The following is a 20,731-nucleotide window of genomic DNA, read 5'->3' as shown; positions in this document are numbered from 1 at the left end:
TAGGAAGGGGAAGAGGTAAGACACATTTTTTTGTTGCAGAGAAATGTAATCTTGCTTTGAAGAATGCATGCCAGAGAGATCATCCTTTGAACCTGCTCTAACAGAGCTATTTAAAATATTTCTGTGCAGAGAGAGACCTTGTGGTGGAATATGTTAGTATTCAAAATGGTGAAATAAATAAGAGGGATTTCAACACTGAGCTTACCCACAGAGTCAGAAACTTCAGTGCTTCTGTATGTTAGCTATTGGGGTAGATTTTGAAGGAAATATAAATGCTAGACTGAATCATGTCAAATGGCAGTATCTTAGTAATGTTTTATATTTTATCCTGCAGGTTAAACTTTCAGTAAAAAGGAAGCTCAATATTACTTTAAAATTTTCAGATGAGATTAAGCAGAAACAGATGAGACTAGCAGACTACCATGACTCATAATAAAACACCAGTAAAGCTGTCTGTGAGAAGCTCTACAGTGAAAGTCAAAACCACAGAGGATTGTAACTACACTGGGCCTTAAATAAGGAAATTCAAACCTGATTCTCTACACAGAATACACAAGTGCATTCCATGCAATATCATTGCAGAAAAATAAAGCACACAGTGACTAGACACATACATGCATTTCTTGGGGTTGTGTTTTGTGGAAAATGTGAATATCTAGGCAGACAGCAGATGATTGAAAAAATCTCAGTTGTAACTAGGCACTTAGCAAATACTGGCCTGGAATGGTCTTTAGTCTTCCTCATAATAAATCTCACAAGAGCAGGCTCTGGAGGAAAAATTCCTTTAAGCATCTGTATGAGGCACTCTTATTCATTAAGTCTCCAATTCATGTGAATGTGACTGCCCAACCTACTCTCCAACCAGCAGAAAATATGCTTCAAGTATTGGAGGGACCCTGTAGGAGCCCAGGCAGGATAGCAGCTCTCCTTGAAAGAAATGATAATGAAAATATATCAAAGTGTCTCCTACACTCTTCCATACACAACTGTATTCTTATACCAAAGAAAAGGAGGTACATTGAAGATAATGATGTTTATTACACAACAAATAGTTGAGACAAGGTCATGTCTCAAATTGTACCAACTCAGTTTAGGTATAATTTGCAGCAGCATGTGCAAATAACAATAATACCAAACTAGAATAAGGCAGCTAGGTTTTTTTGAGTGATCCCCCTGCATCTCCTTCTACTATTCTTCTTAGAGATTATTTCAGTCTGTAGTGCAGCTCTGTAACCTGCAATAAGTTGCACTGCAAAAAAACGACAGAGCTTTAACAAAGGACTGTTCACTGGGCACTTTCAAAGGATTATCAAAAATCAGTAACTTCAAAATTGGTACTTGGTTAAGACAGTGTGCCTAAAAAGTAAGTATTGTAGCATACTTTCAGAGTCACCTGACAGCACTTGTATTTTTCTTCATCCAATCATTAGGTCATCTGGCATAAAAAATAATTACCTTATTTTTTTAACAAGAACTGTCTTCTTTTCTGCTTAGAACACCACATAAAATCTAAGTTCTTGTATTTTTTCCATACATCTCTCTGTATGAACACATACATAACAACTTAATGAGACTCTCATTCTGTGAGTCCCTGCTGCCTGCTGGCATATAGTTCTATTACACTCAAAATATTTAGTGCTTTTTTCCTTATTGTTTTCAAGCCTTGTATTTCGTTCAGCTCTCTGTCACAGCTACAGATAAGATCCAAGGAACTTTCGGTGTCTACTAACAGGTGCCCAAAAATATGTGTAGCTAGGGTTTTGGCTGCTCATCCTTATACTGTTCATGTAGTGCTATGACAACATTCTGCCACATCCTGCTCATGTGGTGCTGTGGCACAAGATTGAATACTTTGTTTCAGAAACTCATTGCTTTTTTTTCACCCTGTGCAGGCAGAAAAACCTGCTTCCCATGAAAATATATGACCAAAAAGCTTTTCCAGTGTTAATCAAAGCTTGTGAACTTGCACTTGGAAGGGACAGTCTTTCCCACAGGTGATGTGAAATGTATTTACTCCCATTCATTTCTCTGGCTTGACTAGATCTTCCGTGATGGTGTTTGCCATCAGATTCCCACAGTTCCCTAGATAAGGAAAAAGGCTTCTCCTTATACCAGGTTGGTCAGGACTCGTTGGTCAGGAAGTCAAGTTCATAGAAAGATGTAAGCCCCCTGAACTCCCAGCCATGGAAACGAGATACCATGGAAATATCTCTAAGCTGTCACATTTTAGATTTTAGCCACCTTTGCACTTTTTGACCATCAGCTTCTGATTCTAATTTTTTCCTTGTTTTTCTTTTTTTTTTTTTTTTTAGATTTTATTTTTGCAGAGTGATTATTTCTGAAACAAGGAAGTGATTTGAGCATGAAAACTGCCTCCTGTTATACATTTGGTCTTGTACCATTGCCTGGGGACTTGAGAAGGGCAGAAAATAAATTGCCTGTATATATGGTCTTTTGGGCTGATGAGGCAAGCAGGACAAATGAGAATGGAATGCATCTTTGCTGCTGAAATACCACTCTGTACTTAATTCAATTTTGCTTGTGTATCAAGACTGATTGAGAAAGGATATGCAAAATGTCTTGGTGTATGCCCAACATGAACAAGTCTGTAGAGTACCAGTGCATTCAAAATGTTCGTCATTCTTCCTAATGTTCTTTTGGACACTGCAATCATTGATAAAACTTGTACCAGTCCCAACATAAATAATGCATATGTCAAAAGTTAGTCCACAAATGAACACAGCACACTGCATAAAAGCCGACGACCCACTGAAAAGGAAAAATCATCTAGAAGGATAAGAAAGGAATTTTATATAGTTCTCCCTTATGAGATCCTCCCTAGAACCATATATTTCAGTTCAGCAGAAATTAAACTTTAAAACCCCCCCAAATACCCATAAATAGAACACTATAAGCATGCCTGCTAGGGAAAATAAACTTAACTTCAGCTCCAGGTCATCTAAAGTCTCTCATCATTCCAATCAGATTTCTTTGATTTTTAGGCGTTTGCTGCTGGGGGAACAAATAAATGACAACAACTTGTAGCTTCCTCTCCTTCTTTCCTTTCTAATTCCTCCCTACATTCTGGAACAAAAACACTTTCTTTTGATCATTTAGAAAATTCCTAATATTTCCTGGAAATAATATAAAGACTTTATGCTTTTTATCCACAAATTTGTGGATACATTTAAATATTCTATATACTATTCTACGATCATCACTTGTGGTCTTGAAAACAAGAAAAATACTTTTGTAGTTACACTGACCATTGAGTTAACAGCCTACATAAATTTGGATTAGGTAGAGATTAACATTGTAGAAGAAATAAATTTAAATCCAGTCAGGCTGTATGTCTATAAATGTATGTCAGCACCATAATGCCTCATCATGTCTTTGTAAAGATTTGGACAAGGAAAATTCAAAATAACCACAGATATTCTGAAGTACACATTCATCTCAGGTTGCTACATTTCTCCAATTTCTGACATTGGATTTTGCTTTCATAAACATTTCATTAGCATATCTGAAGAGCTGCTCTGCCTCTTTGCTGTTCAACAATAGCATAGTACGAACAGATAATTTGACATGTAAAATAGAGTTTCATCTGCCACAACACTTTTACCTGGCTTTAAGACACTTATCTATTCTCTGAAACATTCTGACTGGTTGATAACAGGGAATTTCATGTGCCTGACTACATTTCATTTCCTTCAAAGCATAAACATTTTTGTCATGATTTCTTTTCTTTAAATTAAATTCCACTTTGCTTTGTTTTCAGTGCCCTTAAAGTTCTTTGTACTGGAATTATTTATTAACTTAAATGAGGTCTAAGGAGAACAAGATCTCACTCTTTACACTCTCCACCAAGCCTACTAAACTTTCTTCAGAAAGCTGCAATAAATTATAGTTCCACGACACCAAACTCCTGCTGTGTGTTGTCATGGAACACACATGATATTTGTTGAAACTAATAATTTTCCAGGAAATATTCGGTGAATAGATAAATTAAAATCAGCAACAAGAAAAGCCAATCTTACTTTTACACTTTCAATTAATTCTTCCCATATCAACGGCTATTTTTTTTGAGCAGAATGCTGTTCAACTGCACGAATTCCAACCACTCCAGTAAAAAGGGTAAGGCTAGTACGGTCCTGACTGTATAAAATTTGCTGAAATGGTATCAGATTGTTCCAGCAGAAGTGAAAGAGTTAAACAGAAATCTTGTATAAATCAAATTTTGCAGGAATCACTCTGTTACAACAGATTGTGGAGCACTATTTTTTCCCACTCTTTCTGATACAAGCACCCTAGGCAAACTTTCTAATTAGAGCAGCAGATGTATGCAGTGCCATGTCTCTGTGAAGTTATTATACCCAAACCAAATTTTGTCACCAGCAGCCAATAATTCGTTTGTCTAGTAAGGGCTTGAAGTGGCCGTATCAATTATTTAAAAACATACTAAGAAGAGGAATCCATTTAAAATCTTCTGGGAAGCCCAGTTATAAAACAGTGCATGCTCAGGTTTCATTCACAATATTGTCTTTTTAAAAATACAATATTACTAATTAAGGCTTAGTGCATTAGGCCATTAGTACTTGAGTGATTCATGACAGCATAACGATCTTGCTTATAATTTGTGCCTTAATTTATGGGATACTAAGAAAAAACAGAGGAAAAAAACCTAAGCAATTTGCAAAACTGAAACTCATCCAAAAACTGCTTGCAGTAATTTCTCCTGAAAAGTGACTTTACTGTGTGTAAGTGCTATGCTGGTAAGAAAATGCTTCCTATCAATAATTAAAGGATAATGAAAGTTTCATGTGTCAGAAGACATCCTCAAAACAGGACTAGAAAGAAGAACATTCCTTTTCATTCAGACCGTCCACATTTTAAACCTCAAAATAGTACCCTTCTCAGAGAAGCATTTAAAAGAAACTATTTAGTGAAATATATGGCTATCCAAAACTCACCAGAAGCTGTAATAACAATGCAAATTAGCACAATTCTAAGAAAAGTTGCAGCAGAAAGCAAAGGTCTGCACAGTGCCAAGCATTCCTGAATGCCATGGTTAGCCATGAAGGATGTGAGTGGTTATCATGCCAGGGTTATGAACAAAAGCACTACAGAGAGGGTCTACAAGCTTCTGTTGATTGCAAGTCTCTCAGCTGTCTAAGAAGGTCCAGCCCTTGTCTGACCCCTCTAGTTGGAGTATGCCGAGGGTCTGGAGCTGTCAAGGCTTGGAGTCCATTACTGTCTGCATCTCCTCATCTGTACAGGCACACATCTGAAAGAATTTCTAGGGAGTGGACTGTATTTTGAGCTTCACATTCTCCTGGCAGATGTGGCTGGTATCAGTGAATGTACACAAGAGTTACAGGAGATAGGAGGAGGAAGGCAAGAAGCACATTGCCAACAGTGTTTCAGAAAAACTGTCTAAAAATAATAGTAATTCTGCTCTCTGATCTGAAATAAAGACATCTAGGACTGACAAAGACAGAAGCTTAGCAGGATTTTCAGAGAGGTCTTTGGTGCAAAATCCTCTTTAATACTGATGGAAGTTAGTGAGTGATGCTAGAATGGGATTTTCCAAGAAGTCAAAGTTTTTTGACAGCTTATCCTCCTGCTTCCTCAACTTTGGTTGTAATTAACTCCACTGTTGTCACACTATGTGAGAGCACTTATGCTTACAGGCAGGAGGACCAAACAAGCAGCAGCATTCCTCGGGAGAAAACCAGTTCCTCTGCTGCCAAGAAGGCACCTTCACCACAACTTTGCTGCTCTGTGAGTTTGCAAACCATCCTGCAAGTGAGATCCGGTATGTTGGATCAAAACATCAGCTAAACAGCAGAAAGCCAACCCTTGAAACACATGGGTGGGTCTGAATGAGGTTACTGTGAGCAAATTGCAGCCAGGACATTTGGAGGCAAGCCTGTCACACTGCTAAAACACTACTGAAGTGCAAACTCTGCATGATTCCAAATGGATGCTGGGCTTGGCATGAGGCCACTGACTGCCTAACTGAGGAGGCATCTGCTTAAAAAATAACTGAAGTCATTGTAGTCTGAAGAATTAACTAAACCCCTAACTAAACATATTTTTATACTTTCCATTTCAAATGGTTAAATATTACAGACCTACTCTTCTACATAGCATTTAAGTGGCAGTTTAAAGCAACATTTGGATTGATGGAACCATTCATATTAAAAAAAAACCCCTCAGTTTTATGGTGATAAACATTTAATTTGGATTAAATTCTCTTGGTCAGTCTCCCTGTTTCTGGCTATCAAAAGGGCAAGTTAGGTTGGAGTCTACTATATCCAAAGGCCATAACTCTGGAGGGGACCAGAAGCCCACTCATAGATTTTTCTCCAGTGGCTTGTTGCAAGGAATTGAAGTTAGAATAGTGGTGTGGCAAGCTCACTCTCTTCTACCACTGAATATAAGGATTCACTTTGATCTCCTGACCTTCCAATAGAGTCTGTCATCCCATGTCTTTGGCTACTCAGAGAACTTGGAGTGTCTAATCCCCTCTCCACCTCTTCTCATGCATTTAATTAATCTGTAACTACAGCTGTTATTTTATAAGTACAGCCTCATCTTGTGATAAGCTTATTTCACCCCATTTTGAAACATAGGTAGCTTCTATTCAGTAAATGCAAAACTCCCTTCAACATGCTCTCTGTTTAGCAGGCTGTGGTACACAAGTACTCCTGGTAATGGAGTTGCAGCAATAAGGTCTGGAACCATCTGAAGATGCCGCCTGTTTTTCAATACTCAACTACTTTGATCAATCTTTACTATGTAGGAGCTTGGCATGCTGTTACAGGCCACAGCTGGTATTTCCATGTTCTTGTACTCATCCAAGTCTATCATGACTTGATTACTAAAAGTAAAGTTGAGAAAACCTTGGTTTACATCATCCCTCTCTGCTCCTCCTCCCCCCATACTCCCCAGAAAAGCCGAAAATCTCTGATTTTGCTTTGCTTAGCTTCATCTCTATTGCCCTATCATACTTCCTTTTATTTTTTGGGTTTTTTTTTTTCTTTTTTCTTTTCATTTTATTTTCCCTTCTTGATTTCTGGAAGACCTAATATTTTCTAAAGAAAGTAAGAATTAATTTGTAGTTTATGTAATTTTATTGACAAAAAGGTTGAATTTCTTGATTTGCTTTGGTCATGTACAAACAATCCCTGAATAATGAAGTGCCACCCACAGTTTGAAAACTCTTTTGACAAGGCTTCAGTAATAACTCCAAACTATGGTCCCTATGTTGCCCCATGAAATACAATGCTCTTACAGGTTATTTTTTATTACATTATTTGCTATGACACCTCTCCCTCATGCGTTGATTCTTACCATAGCAACAGCATGTGGAAAAAGAAATTTGAAATCAAAAAGCATAAAAAGCATCCCCGGAAAACAGATCAGACATTGCCGTGACATGTAATTATTATATTTTCTCCAGATCTATATTTAATTCTTTAATTAAAAAATAATGTGGGCTTTTTTTTCTGTTTTTTTCTTTAATAACAGCAATGTAAACAACAGAAGTGTTGTTTACGTTGCTGTTATTGCAAAACATTGTGTGCATTGCTGCATTCTTTTAAGCCAGCATAAACATCCTGGACTGATGAACAGCATTAGTACTAAGGACTCTAGGCTCCTTCCCAGCCCCAACCTTTGTGCACACACACACTGGAAATCTATTCCCCTACATGGATTTTGAATCCCTTCCATGCCCAGGTCTGCAGGACAAATATGACTCAGAGCTGACTCCTACAAACACTCCAAACCGCAGTCCTGCTAGGTTAAATGGGACAAATCCAGCGAGGGAAGTTATTTGCTCACACAGGTATACAGAAATCTTTATGCTGTGACACACACCCTTTTCCAGGAAGAGGACATCTACACTAGGATTAAAGGGGGCTCATTACTAATGAATTAATGCCTTGCGGATAACATGCATAGTCATTCTGCAGGCAAGGCAAATGTCAACGGCCCCAGGAGAAAGCTCAAAGGAGTCTTTGGTGTTGGGCAGCTGATATGAGTTACAGTTCCAGCTGCTTCATTCACTGTGAAATTTTACTGTTTCAGATACTGCTTCTTGTTGTAGTATTATACCATTGATACAGTAAATACTACTTATTGTGGTATTTTAAAAATATCTGATAAATAAAACTGTGTCTTATCCATCCATGTTAAATTTCCAACAGAACCACAATGACAAATAATATGTAAAGAAGTAGAAAACTGCAATAATTCCATTTTAGGTAAATACTAACTACCTGTATAACATAATAATGTATACAATTGCTTAAAATATTTCACACATAGGGGATTATGACTTTAAAGCTGAAAATGATGTAAAGCTTCGATATCACAACTTTACTCCTTGATTTTTGAAAAAGAACAGAAATAGAAAACTGAGAATCTTGTATATGGACAGAATATTTCAATTGGAAGGAACATAAAATGATCATCTAGTCCAACTGCCTGACCAATTCAGGGTTGACCAAAAGTTCAAGCACGTTATTGTCAAAACACCTTTTAAACACTGACAGGCTTGGGTCATCAATCACCTCTACAAGGAGCCTGTTCCAATGTTTGACCATCCTCTCAGTAAAGAAATGTTTCTTCATCTCTAGTCTGGACCTTTGCTGGTCTGATTTAACCATTCCCGTATGTCTCATCACTGGCTACCCAGGAGAAGAGCTGAGCACCTCCTTCCTCATGTTCTCTCCTTAGGAAGCTGTAGAAAGGCCAGCCTTCAACCTCCCCTTCTCCAAATTAGACAAGCCCAAAGTCCTCAGGACAGATGTTCCAGCTTTGATGCCCTCATCTGGACACATTCAAGAACCTTCACATTCTTCTTAAACTGCAGGGCCCAGAACCCCCAGCACACAGTGCTCATGAGGGTATGCCAACATTGGTATCCACATCTTTCTGAAAGCTAGTTGAAATAAATTCTTGAAACATAAAAATGCCAGCCACTTGAACTCCCTGCCCTCTATTTACATTATACTTCAAAGATCACAAATAAAAAATACATCTTCCCTTTACCAGTAATTTTAAAACCAAAAGATGTGCTCAGAATCAAAAGTTAGTAATTTCTGGCCTCCCAAATGAAGTACTTATCAGTAACAGAGTACCAAAGCTACATGGAATCCAATGCATTCTTGATTAAGAATATTAGATAGTCCAATATTAAAATAACTTTGCTTAGAGCATAATGGCTACTTCCTATTTGAAAGACTGACTAATGCTTAGAATATTGCATCTGTGTAAATGCTAAGAACTCAACTCTCACCAACTGAAATTTAATCCAAAGGGGAAATAGGACTTTTTTTCGAACTACAAACAAAGATTCTTCTGTTTTACTTGAACTATTTATAGTGAGAAACCAGAACTAAGCCAAATGAAAAAGAGCCTGCAAAAAACCCTGTGGAGCACTGCGCACTGGAAGGTCAGACCTCCCAAAAGAGAAATGAGGGTAAGGCTCTTGACATATCATTTACGCTCTGAAGGTCAATAGTGAAATCTGGTTTAAGATTAGTCATCCATAAATGAGGAGCATGACCAGAAACCTATTGTGCCTAACTCTACACCATCATGTATCCTTCACAAGAACTCAGGAGTCATCACTATAGCTGGCCTATGTCCAGCAAGAACTTTGCTTTTTAAGTCCAGCAGTGAGCAGGACTGCTCCACACTCTGAGTCAGTAAACATCTCACATTGAAACTCAAATACAACAGCTCAAGTAGTCCAAAAACAAAGTAATAAAAGCAGGCCATGAACATATTTAAGGGGAAAAGAAACCAGAAAACTGGAACAGCCTCCAAATGGAGTATGGGAACTAAAAAACTCCCTAAATAGTTGTAAGAAGGAGTTTGATCAGTACATGAAAGGAATTATATGACATCTTGGCTGCAAAAGCAAGGGACTGAACTGCATAACCCAGAAGAATCAGTCATATCTTCTTAGGAGCGTACAACTCTCTATAGGTATGTTTAAAGGGAGAAAATAAAGTTTTAAAAAAATGTTATAAAAAGGCACCAGAACCCATAGAACACGATCAAAGCAAAATCCAAGATAATCATCAAGCACTTATGATTTCTTAGACTTTCAAATATTTTATTTAAGTAAGTTAGCTAAAATTTTTAAAAATACATCTTTTATTCCAGTCTAGACAGCATGACATCATCTGCCTGCATCTTATTTCTCACAGGGCTGGGTAAACTGCTTTTTTTTTCAACCCTCTCTTCTAAAGAATGGAATCCATAATGTGGTTTAGCATGTGTCTGTGTATTCCAGCATAATCTAATGTCTCCATTTAATATTTTAAAACAAATAATTAAAAAAATAACCAGTAAGACCTGAGAGCTTTATATTTCATTCATTAAAAAACATATTCTAGTCTTTTCCTCCTTTTCTCTGAAGGCATTTTATTCTGAATTTACTTTTATCCTTCTATATAGTTTCTTCTTATTGCAAGAGAAACTTGAATCACGCATTACCATTTAAAAGTAAGCATAACATATTCTGTACATGCATGGCAGACTGCAGGTGCAGCTCTGAGATAAAAGGGGCAGAAAAATGTTTTGTTTGGGAGCTATAAACGCTGGGTTAATAAAAAGTCACTATGGAATATGCTGGGGGCCTCTGTTGGGAGATGCACATGAAGGATGTGAGATGGAAGCCTGAAGCTTCCAGCGGGACTGCTGAGCACTGGACTCTGTCATTCATAACACAAGGAGGTGAAGCAAGCCCCAGGTCACAGGCACTGCTCTGCACATCCCTCTGCTCATGAGGGACAGGGTAGCTGCTTGTGAGGAGTAGGAAAAATGCCTTCCTTCATCATGTAATTAAAGACTGCCCAGCAGGTGTGCCCATGAATTAAATACAAAGACAACATAAATACTCTCTTTTTGTGACTTTTAAATGCTTTATTTTGCCTCTTAGATGTTTTTAACATATTTTTTCCTTTGCATGTAGCCATTTTAACTGCTCACTCTAAGTACTGTCCCAGGTGGCTTCTTCCTTCTACTGTGTTACCACTCCATGTCTTCCTAGCCAGACTCTCTTCTAAATAATTTATAACTCAGAATCTCACCAGGACTTTCAGACCAAGAGCACAGATCCATCGTCAGCCTAAGTCAATTTTATGCTGCCTTTTCCTACGCCTCCCTTCCACTGTGCCTTGAGGCAGATGTAGTGTTAATATGAGCAGTTAGTCAGATGGATCAAGGACCTGACTGGGCTAAATATTTTTTTTTTTTTTTATATTACCAGTTGCAGCACACTATTCAGAGGAAAGAAGGAGGATTGTGCAGGACTCCCTCTGCAGAAGAAGCTGGAATTTAGACCAACTTAAGCTGATCTTGAAACTATACTTTAAACTGTCAGTGTACAGCTCCCTTTCAGCCTGCAATTTTGCCTTCTAACATTAGTTGTGCTTTCTTCCAATCCAGCCTCCAATCTCTGATATTTGTTATGTGCCTTTTATCTCACATTCTGTTAAATCTTATTAATCCCATCCCAGAGCAATGCTTTTCCCTCTTCCATCCTCTCTTAAAGACTCCCTCACACTTTTTTTTTTTAATTTTTGCTTATGCAGGTACTTTATTACCTTTTTGTTTAAAAATTTCTTTGGTTCCATATATTCTACTATCCCTGATTCTGCCTCACATTGCTTACACCTCTAGACTGCACTTGTATGTGTCACACACAAGCAAAATCTGCATGACAGTGCAAATTTAGAAGCTGCTTTTAAGATTTCAGCCTTGATGATCAAGCGTGAGTTTGCCTTTGCAATACATACTGGAAAGATCTCACAGGAGTGAAGGATCTGATATTATCCATATGGCACTGCAGATTTCACCTTCAGACTCGAAAGAATCAAAATCCTCCTCTTCCCAGATTCTTCTGTATTGCCAGGCAGGAGAATTCTGCCAATCCCAAATGCTAACACATGCACCTATCCCCACTCAAAATGCAGCTTTAAAACTAAACTGGTGGCTAGGAACAGTCACATTTACAATTCTTTTCTAGTCTCTACCCTACATTACCACTGAAAACTAACTGTAAAAAGAGAAGGAAAATAAATTACCTTCTTCTGGTCTTTTATTTTACTATTATTGCTGCTTAGTATTTTGTCTGTGCACTACAAAACTCAAGGGTGGGGTTGCTGAGATGACTAATTAGTTGATGTCTGTGACACAGAAACATAGAATGGTTTGGGTTAGAAGGGATCTTTAAGATCATCTAGTTCTAATCCCTGTGCCATGGGCAGGGATGCTCAAAGACCCATCCAACCCGGCTTCAAACACTTCCAAGGGTGGGGCATCCACAACTTCTGTGCATAGCCTGTTCCAGTGCCTCACCAGTATCTCATCTCTGACATGTAAAGAGTAACCAATGAAGTATCCACCTGCTTCTATTCATAAAATATTTTTATATAGGTGAAAATCCAAATACAGACAAAATAATTTCTTGCATGTAGATGGACAACCAAAAACATAAAGCTAAAAGATTATATTTTTTTATCATATAGAATTAATATATTTAAAAGATTCCTATACTTAACATGTGCTTTATTTAGACCTCAGATTTTAGAAAGAACTCTCAATTTATTTCATCCTGTGATGGAATCAAGCAGTGTCGTGCTGCAGAAATCAAATGAAAGTGCCAAGGAATTTTGGTTTAGTTATGCAGACTGCCTGAAACACGAGCCATCTCATACAAGATAAGATTCTCTGAAGTAATAATAATAGATACTTCACACCTTCCCTGTTGTCAGTGCTCTACCAGCCTGTTTGGAGTCTCTCACTTAGGCAAGAAATCCTACTGAAGTCAAGAAATTATTTAACAGGAATAGGAATTGCTGTATTTAGCTGTAGCTCTGCTATCCCGTTTTACAGGTACGAACAGCATCACACAAACCCCATCTTCAGTGCCACTTTAGGAGATCTAAAGGAGGATCTAGGAGGATCTAAGACCTGCAATGAGAGCTCTTAAGACATGGACCATGCCTCTGTAATGGTTATGTGAAAGCTAAGCCTTAACTTTGAACTTCCATACTTTTACAGCCTCAGTTGTTCCCCATTCAATACTATAAAGGCGAAATGTATAAACCTTTTCAAAAGGCACACAAATGAAACAGAACACACTTCTCCATTGATATCACAACAGGAGAAGGAACCATTCACATCCTTATTTAAATACAAGTATTTACATCTGCTAAGTTCTACCTTTCTGTTCCTGTTACAGCCTCAGCTAGGTTATACAAATTTGAAACCTGATCTCCTCTGAGATGTGCCTGGAAGGTGGCCATCACAGGTTTGGAACCAGATGATCTTTAACATCGTTTTCAATCCCAAGTCATTCTATGGTTCCATGATTCTACAAAATTTCATTAAGTTTCTGCACTGCTGATAAACACTTGCATTTTGTCTGGCAAGGAAGTCCAAAGAAGCTTGGAAGAACATCATGGCCGAGTACTTGTCTTCACCTTCAGAAAGACAGGCTTTTTTGTTTATCCTGAAGGGTTTTCTAAGCCCACCTCAGGATCCTATTTCCTTCCCAGATCATGTTCTCTGTCTTTCACCACATTGTTTCTGAACACTGATGTGCTCAAGGTTACTGAGGCAGCCACCATGACCTAAAGATATTGCCTGAAATTGCTAAGGTTGGCTTGTAGATGTTTTACGAATTCACCAGGTGAAAGAATGGCAATGGTATGACTGGTAAGAGAATCATACAGTCAAGGCGCTTTATTCTACTAGAGCTCAAAGCACTCTACCACTTTGATTTGCACAAAATTTTCAAATTTTGATTGCAGATTAAAAAATTTTTATGGGACCTCCAGATTATTAAAGATACTAATTATAAAAGATACTGTTTTATGTAAAGCGCCAGTATGTTTGAAACAGACTATGCCACTATATACATGTGCTGGTTTTAGCTGGGATAGAACTAATTTTCTTCACAGGAGCCAGTATGGGGCTGGAGTTTGGATTTTTCCTGGAAACAGTGTTGATAACACAGGGATACTTTCGTTACTGCTGATCAGTGCTGGTGCAGTGTCAAGGCCTTTACTGCTTCTCACCCACCCCACCAGTGAGGGGCTGGGGGTTTACAAGCTGGGAGGGGACACAGCAGGGACAGCTGACATCAACTGATCCAAGAGATATTCCTTAGCCTATGGCATCATGTGCAGCATACAGAGCTGGGGGGAGGGATGTTCAGAATGATAGTGTTTTGTCTTCCCAAGTCACTGCTAGAGCAGACAGACCCAGGCTTTCTTGGGGATGACTGAACACCTGCCACATCAGAGGAAGTGATGAAAGAATTCCTCATTTTGTTTTTCTCATGTGTGTGGCTTTTTCTTTACCTGTTGAACTGTCCTTGGCTCAACCCATGAGTTTTTCCTTTTACTCTTTGGATCCTCTGTCCCATCCTGCTGGTGGGGCAGTGAGCAAGTGGCTGTGTGGGGCTTAGTTGCCATCTGGCGTTAAACCACAACAACATGTCACTTAATTAATGAAATTTTATATTAACTATTATTAAATAAGAGGACTAATTTCTCATCAGACTTCTGGGGTTGGCCCTAAGACCTTGCTATAAAACTAATTACTTTTTAAAATGCACACAAAAGAGCTTGTAAAAATTTATTAATAGTAAATCCTTCTGCAACTATTTTTAAGTAAACTAAGAGCCAAATTGTAATCAAGAAATGTATAGTCCTGAGCCATCCACACCTCAAAAGGCCAAATGAATGAACTAATTAGGTATTTTTTCTGTCATTTACAGAAGACAAGCATTTTGCTCCCTTGGATTAAGTGTTCACAGCATCTAAATATATCTAATGCATAGATGACAAAGTCAGATGTTGCAAGATCCATAATGAAAATTATTGGATTCATACTCTTTGTTAAAAGCCTTGCAGGCTAGCAGGAATCAATAGTGCATTATGTATACCACCCTATAAACAAAATTTCAGTTTTGTCACTGATACAATGGCAGTGCTGGAACAGGTACCCATCTACCAGCATGGAGCTGCAGCAGTGGATGGAGTAGGAGGAACTGCCTCACCCCACTTTAACCTGTAATTACTTGGGCTGCTCCTAGCAGATTCTTTGTGACATGAGTGATCACTGGGACTTACAGTAAAACTCATTCCAAAAAATGCATTCTCTTTGACTTATGTTTAAAAAGGTGTCTCTCTTCATGAGACATGAAATACCATATTTATATCAAGCAAATTCTGAGCATTTTAGCTCCAGTGCCACAGCTCTTCTTGCATTTGGTTAGAATTGGTGGAGCAGTTACACTGTGTTGTCTAAAGTTAACAATAACATTGTTTTCCCTTTCCTACAAACACTTTCTGCACACAAAACAACCTCCAGCCTGCGCTGGCAAGTAGGGTAGAATAACTGGATGCAAATCCATGGAAAACTGGAGTAAATAAAAACATACCACAAAGAAACACCGTATCTGGAGACCCCTCTTCAGAATTACTTTTCACTTGATCTCCTACAAACAGTTGTCATCAGAGAGCTGTGTTAGCCCTACCAGACTGTAATTAAGTCGTCCCTATCTAATAAAGGGAAAACTCAGCAGACTGATGAATGCAAACCATAAGACAGAGTAGTATATCACTGTTAAGGGCGAGGGAGGGCTTTGCTCTCTTAGCCCTGAACAACTCAGCCAGTGCAGCACCAGATCATTAGACCCCCTGCTTTGCAGAAAGCCACCCTCCTCCTGTCCCTGCCATGCCTGAGCACTTGTTACCTCTGACACTCATCCACATGCACCAAGACTAGGAAAGGAACTGCTAGTAGATCTGTTCAGCATCTGGTTCTTCAGAGTAACACATTTCTCAGGAGGAAAATACTAATTTTTTTCTATGCATAAGCAAGTACAACAGAAGAAAAATACCTATTTTATTATAAAGACTGTATTTCTAGCAGAAAAAATGCAAATAGCCATCTTTGCTTAAGGTAACATCATTCATCTAAACGCGTTAAAATTACAAATATACACTCGGATGGAAACACGTACATATATAGCACCATTTTAAATTGGTAAAGGAAGAGGTATCTAAAGAGAAAAATGGTTTAATATTTTCAGATGCTACTGATTTTTAATGTATATTGTAATTGCATTCTGCATGGATACAGATAAAACCACTGCACCCCAGCCCCAAAATTACCAGGCAGCCCTGTGATAATTCTCATTTACTATGTTAAAACTCCAAGAAAGTCCATCATCAATACAGTTTCCTTGATAAATACACCCAAATGAAACAGCAACTTTGCCCTGCAACAAAATGTCACTGAACCTGATGGGTAGTTATTATTTAGGACAAGACAAAATACATGTTTTTCTTTAGTGGAACCACCACATCCACAGAATAAAAACTCCTTTGATTAAGCATTTTAGAATCACATTGCAGAATAGCAAGGTGCAATAAGACAAGAAAATAATTTCAGTTGGTGAGCAGAGAGAAATCCCACCTTACTTTCACAGCAATAAGGTCCACAAAGTTGGAGTGACTTCTGAACACTCCATTACTTTGTTTATAGAAGTTCACAGCTTTAAAAGACTTGTTTCAAAAACAAAACAAACAAAAAGGCTTTAGAAGTGAATAAATCCAAGGTTTGATGCCATATCCAAATCTCAAAATATAAGTTAAAGAGATGTTTAATCTAGGTTAGTACATTACAGAATAAGCTAAGTGTTGGTGTGTTGTCACTCATGCCAGTGGGAACAACCCCCAGATCAAACTCAACATTAACCTTACTTCAACACTGTCATACCCAGCTGAAAGCACTCCTGTCTTTCAGTTGTCATAAAAAAACCCCAAACACATGACTTGCTCTTTTTGTGTACAAACATTCTTCTTTTTTTTCCAACAACAGCTAAGCAACCAACTAAAGGGTTCTAGTGTGTAGATTTTGAACTGAGTACTGCTTTTCCAGAAACAGTTAAAGGACACTGGGAGAATTATCTTTAAAAGCTCCTGAGAAAACCAATATTAAGAGTTTTCCATTTCCTGATATATTTTAGTGTTGCTGTGGTAAAAGACAGTGTCTACCTGTAAACACACAATATGCACCCAAAGTAAAATCTAAACAAAATGAGATCTGCTGTCAATAGCATCCTTTGGAAATATCCTAAATCCTGACATGGTGAGATAGAAAACCATGAAGAGTGCTGATCACAGGTAACTCCTGGTGACTTCAGTAGGAGTAGTGGATATTTCAGTGAATTAAAAGGAGGTGCCATGATTTTTATCTAAAGAACAAGAACTGTTCTGTGCTACATGTGATTTTAACAGCAAACTCTATCAAACCAGAAAAATTGTATCACATTGCAGTGCTTACCAAGAAAATATGTTTAGCCAGCAGTCAGGGTTCAGCAGAACTGCAGATGACAAGCTAACATGCATCACCCATATTTATTTATCTAAACTGCCAGTGCACTGTGCTCGTTTTCCATCCCTTTTTCTTACCCTGCATCCCTTCAAGAATGATGTACACAGCACATCAGGTGTCTCTCCCCTCACAGCTATCAAGCATTAGGAATGTCACATCTCACTCAAAGCATGCTTCCCACTTTCACAATCAGCCAGCCACAGCAGAAAAAAAAAAATCCAAGGCAAACTTGTGTAAAATATTTTAATTTAGGCTAACAAGAAATGATGAAAGGTCCCTCGATAGCACAAGACTATTTCCATGACTGCTCATTTTTACTGAGTGTTATCTATGCAGCATGTGGAAAGACAGGATATTTTGGAATTGCATTAACTAGACAGGCAACATTAATGTTCCTGTATCCATGAAGGCCTTTAAACACAGATTACAACAACCATTTTAGCTCATTTGTAAACTTTTAGATACAAAAATGATTCAACCTGTTAGAAAACCATGTATACCAAGTGCTCTTTCACTTTGTATTTGTATTTTATAAGTAAATTCAGGTCTCACAGCCAGACAACTGTTAATACTTTTGAGCTAATATCTGAAACCATGTACCATTGTGAAGCCAGTTTTCCTTCTAAGTTCTTAAGCAAAATAGCCGCTTGTTTTGAAACAAACAAGAGAGATGTGAAAAATCCATGAAAAAGAGATAGAGGCTGTTATTTTGCTTCATATTAAGTGACACTTTGCAAATGGCACCCTGCAAGTTATGCCTTAACACCTTGTTAAAATGCAACTAAAATCTATATTACCCCGCTTCACACACATAGGTAAAATACATAATTGAAGGCACACTAAAAGACTTGGGGGAAATTCATGAAACATATAAATTACTTGATTGCCTCTGAATAATAAATCGTTCCCCAGCAGATTTATAATAGGCTGGTTTACCGTAAAAGCACATTTCTGCCATCAATAGGCACAGTTTTCTGAAGAATGAAAAACAGTCTAAAACAACTTTGGAATTGGGAAGTGAGACGGACTCCAATGCTTCCGCTGGCTGACCAAACTGATACTGTTTCATGTCTCTTTTTCTCACTGAACACTAATATGTAACAGCAAACGATCCATTTGCTCTGGATCACAACTCTTATTTTCCCCACTCATCCCTGGAATAACACTGTCTCGGGCTGCTGGAGGAACATAAATGCTACCCCCTTCTCATTAGCTGTAAAGTTTTCCTCTTTGCACTCCTCTAGTGAGAAGCCAGGAGAGGAATGGGAGCCATCACCTTGAAGGTGCCAGTAATGATCTATGGAAAGATGTTCTGGAGCACAAGGGACTGAACTCTGTGGCTTTCCTGCATCCCTGACCAGCTTCTCCTTCAGCAGCCCCTGCTGTGCTCCTTGCTCTAGGTACAGGGACTGTTTGGTAGCTTTAACACTCATCACCCCAGGAACACGAAATACAAATGCACTTTGCACACTCACCCACACACTCACTCACTCTCAAGACACACGTGCACACACACACACACAGAGCTCCCTTGGCACTACATGCAATTCATTCCAAGTCCCCTGTGTATTGCTTCTAAACAGAAACCAAGCATACACATAGAAAGAAAAAAAAAAAAACCAAACAAAAAAAACCCACCCACTCACCACCAAATCCCAACCAAATATCCCACCAAAATAAAAAACAAAAACAACCAAATAAACGACACGGCAAGGAGGAGGGAATGAGGAAGGGAGCAGGGGGTAGGACGAAGGGAAAAGGAGAAGCTTGTTGTTTTTTTTTTCCTGCTGTTGCTGTGGCTCCCAAGCATGCAGCGCTAAGGAAGAGTAGTTCCCCACTTTCATCAGCTAGCTACATCCTTGGGATAAAAGGAAGCAGTCCGGAATGATGCTGAGGCTGCAGAAGACAAAATAAGGCTTTGCCTGACTCCCCGTGAAATTCTCTCCTCCACATCCCCTCCTCCCTAAAACCTGCCCTAAATGGGGAAAAAAAACCAAAACAAACAACAACAACCAAAAAAAAAAAAAAAAAAAAAAACCAAAATACCAAAAAAAAAAAAACCAACCAAAACCAAAAAGAAAAAACAAAACCAACACACAAGGAAAAAAGTGATGAAAAGACACAACTCACCTTAACAAGGGGTGTTGGATGGGGTCAGAGAGGAGGAAGGGTATAAAAAGATCTATTTTTAGCAGAGGTTGTGATAGTATTGAAACACACAGACACAGGGTTTGGAAGCAGGGAGAAGAGTATAAAAAATGAGGGGAAGAGAAATTATCAAGAACGTGTAAGTCAGTCTGGCAGGAGAGAGGAGAATCCCAAGAAAAAAAAATTAAAAGAAAAAATAAATTTTAAAAACCCCAAAAAAACAACCACCAAAAGCCGAGAGGAGAAGGAGGGAGAGCGTGGCGGTGCCGGGGTTATGTTTTGTTTCTCTTCGCTGGGGGCGGGCGGAGGCGGCGGGGCGGGGGTGTGGGGGGTGTTCTGTTCGCGCTTTCGGCGAGGGCCCCTCGCTGCCTCCCCGCGGGGCTCCGGCCGGCTCCGGGCGGCCGCGCTCGCTCCTCGCCCGGCTTCCGGCGGCTGCGGCGGGCGCGGCGCTCCCGCGGCTCGCTGGGGCTCTGCAGCCGCGTTCACGCCGCCGCCGCCGCCGCCGCTCCTCGGCCACCCCCGCGCCCGCGCTCCCGCCGCCGCCGCCCGCGGGCGCCCCCCGCCGCCAGCGCTGAGGGCCGGGGCGCTGAGGGCCGGGCCGGGCGGGACGGCGGCGGGCGGGGGCTCTCTCCCCGCGGCCGTGCCGAGCCGAGCCGAGCGGCTGCGCGGGGAGCAGTACCCGTGCGGGGCCGGGGGAGCCGCGGTGCCCGCCCGCGGGGTCCGTGCGGGACCCGGGCTCGCCCTCCGGGCTGCGGTGCCCCGCTCCTGAGGCCGGGCGTCCCGCGGCAGCCGGCGGGGAAAGGGAGCTCGGGGCTGGGGAGCGAAAGTTGGGCATGCTGAAAGGCAGCCGGCGTTTTGACAGCTGAACGCCGCTTATCTATCAGCGGCACATCAACGTCGCTCGGTGTCGTTGGGGAGAGCATCAGGAACGAGCCGGGAGGCTGAGGACTGCGCTTATTCGTATCAAAAGTAGTAAAACCGCGTTCAGCCCTGCCTTTAACACAGAAACGTGGCTCACAGAGAGCGGCGCCAGCAGATGGTTTTCCTTCCTGGTCCAAATGGAAGCCACTCGCAGCACTCTGCTGATGAGGACCATCGGTGGGTCACATTTATCTCAAGCAGCTGACAGAATCCAGAAAACATGTAC

The 20,731-nt window shown here is 39.8% G+C and overlaps 1 protein-coding gene across 1 annotated transcript in view; it reads right to left on the bottom strand.

The window, feature by feature from the left end:
• Nucleotides 1-20,008, bottom strand: part of LOC115912108 (poly(rC)-binding protein 3-like) — a 484,737-nt gene extending 464,729 nt beyond the window's left edge. Inside the window, 1 exon segment of the mRNA XM_030963495.1 lies at nucleotides 19,567-20,008. The gene's annotated coding sequence lies outside the window, so the exon portion shown is untranslated.
• Between the last annotated feature and the right edge of the window lie 723 nt (nucleotides 20,009-20,731).

The sequence above is a fragment of the Camarhynchus parvulus genome, chromosome 2, assembly GCF_901933205.1.
Source record: "Camarhynchus parvulus chromosome 2, STF_HiC, whole genome shotgun sequence".
NCBI classification, from domain to species: Eukaryota; Metazoa; Chordata; class Aves; order Passeriformes; family Thraupidae; genus Camarhynchus; species Camarhynchus parvulus.
This window is presented reverse-complemented; position numbering and strand designations above follow the sequence as displayed.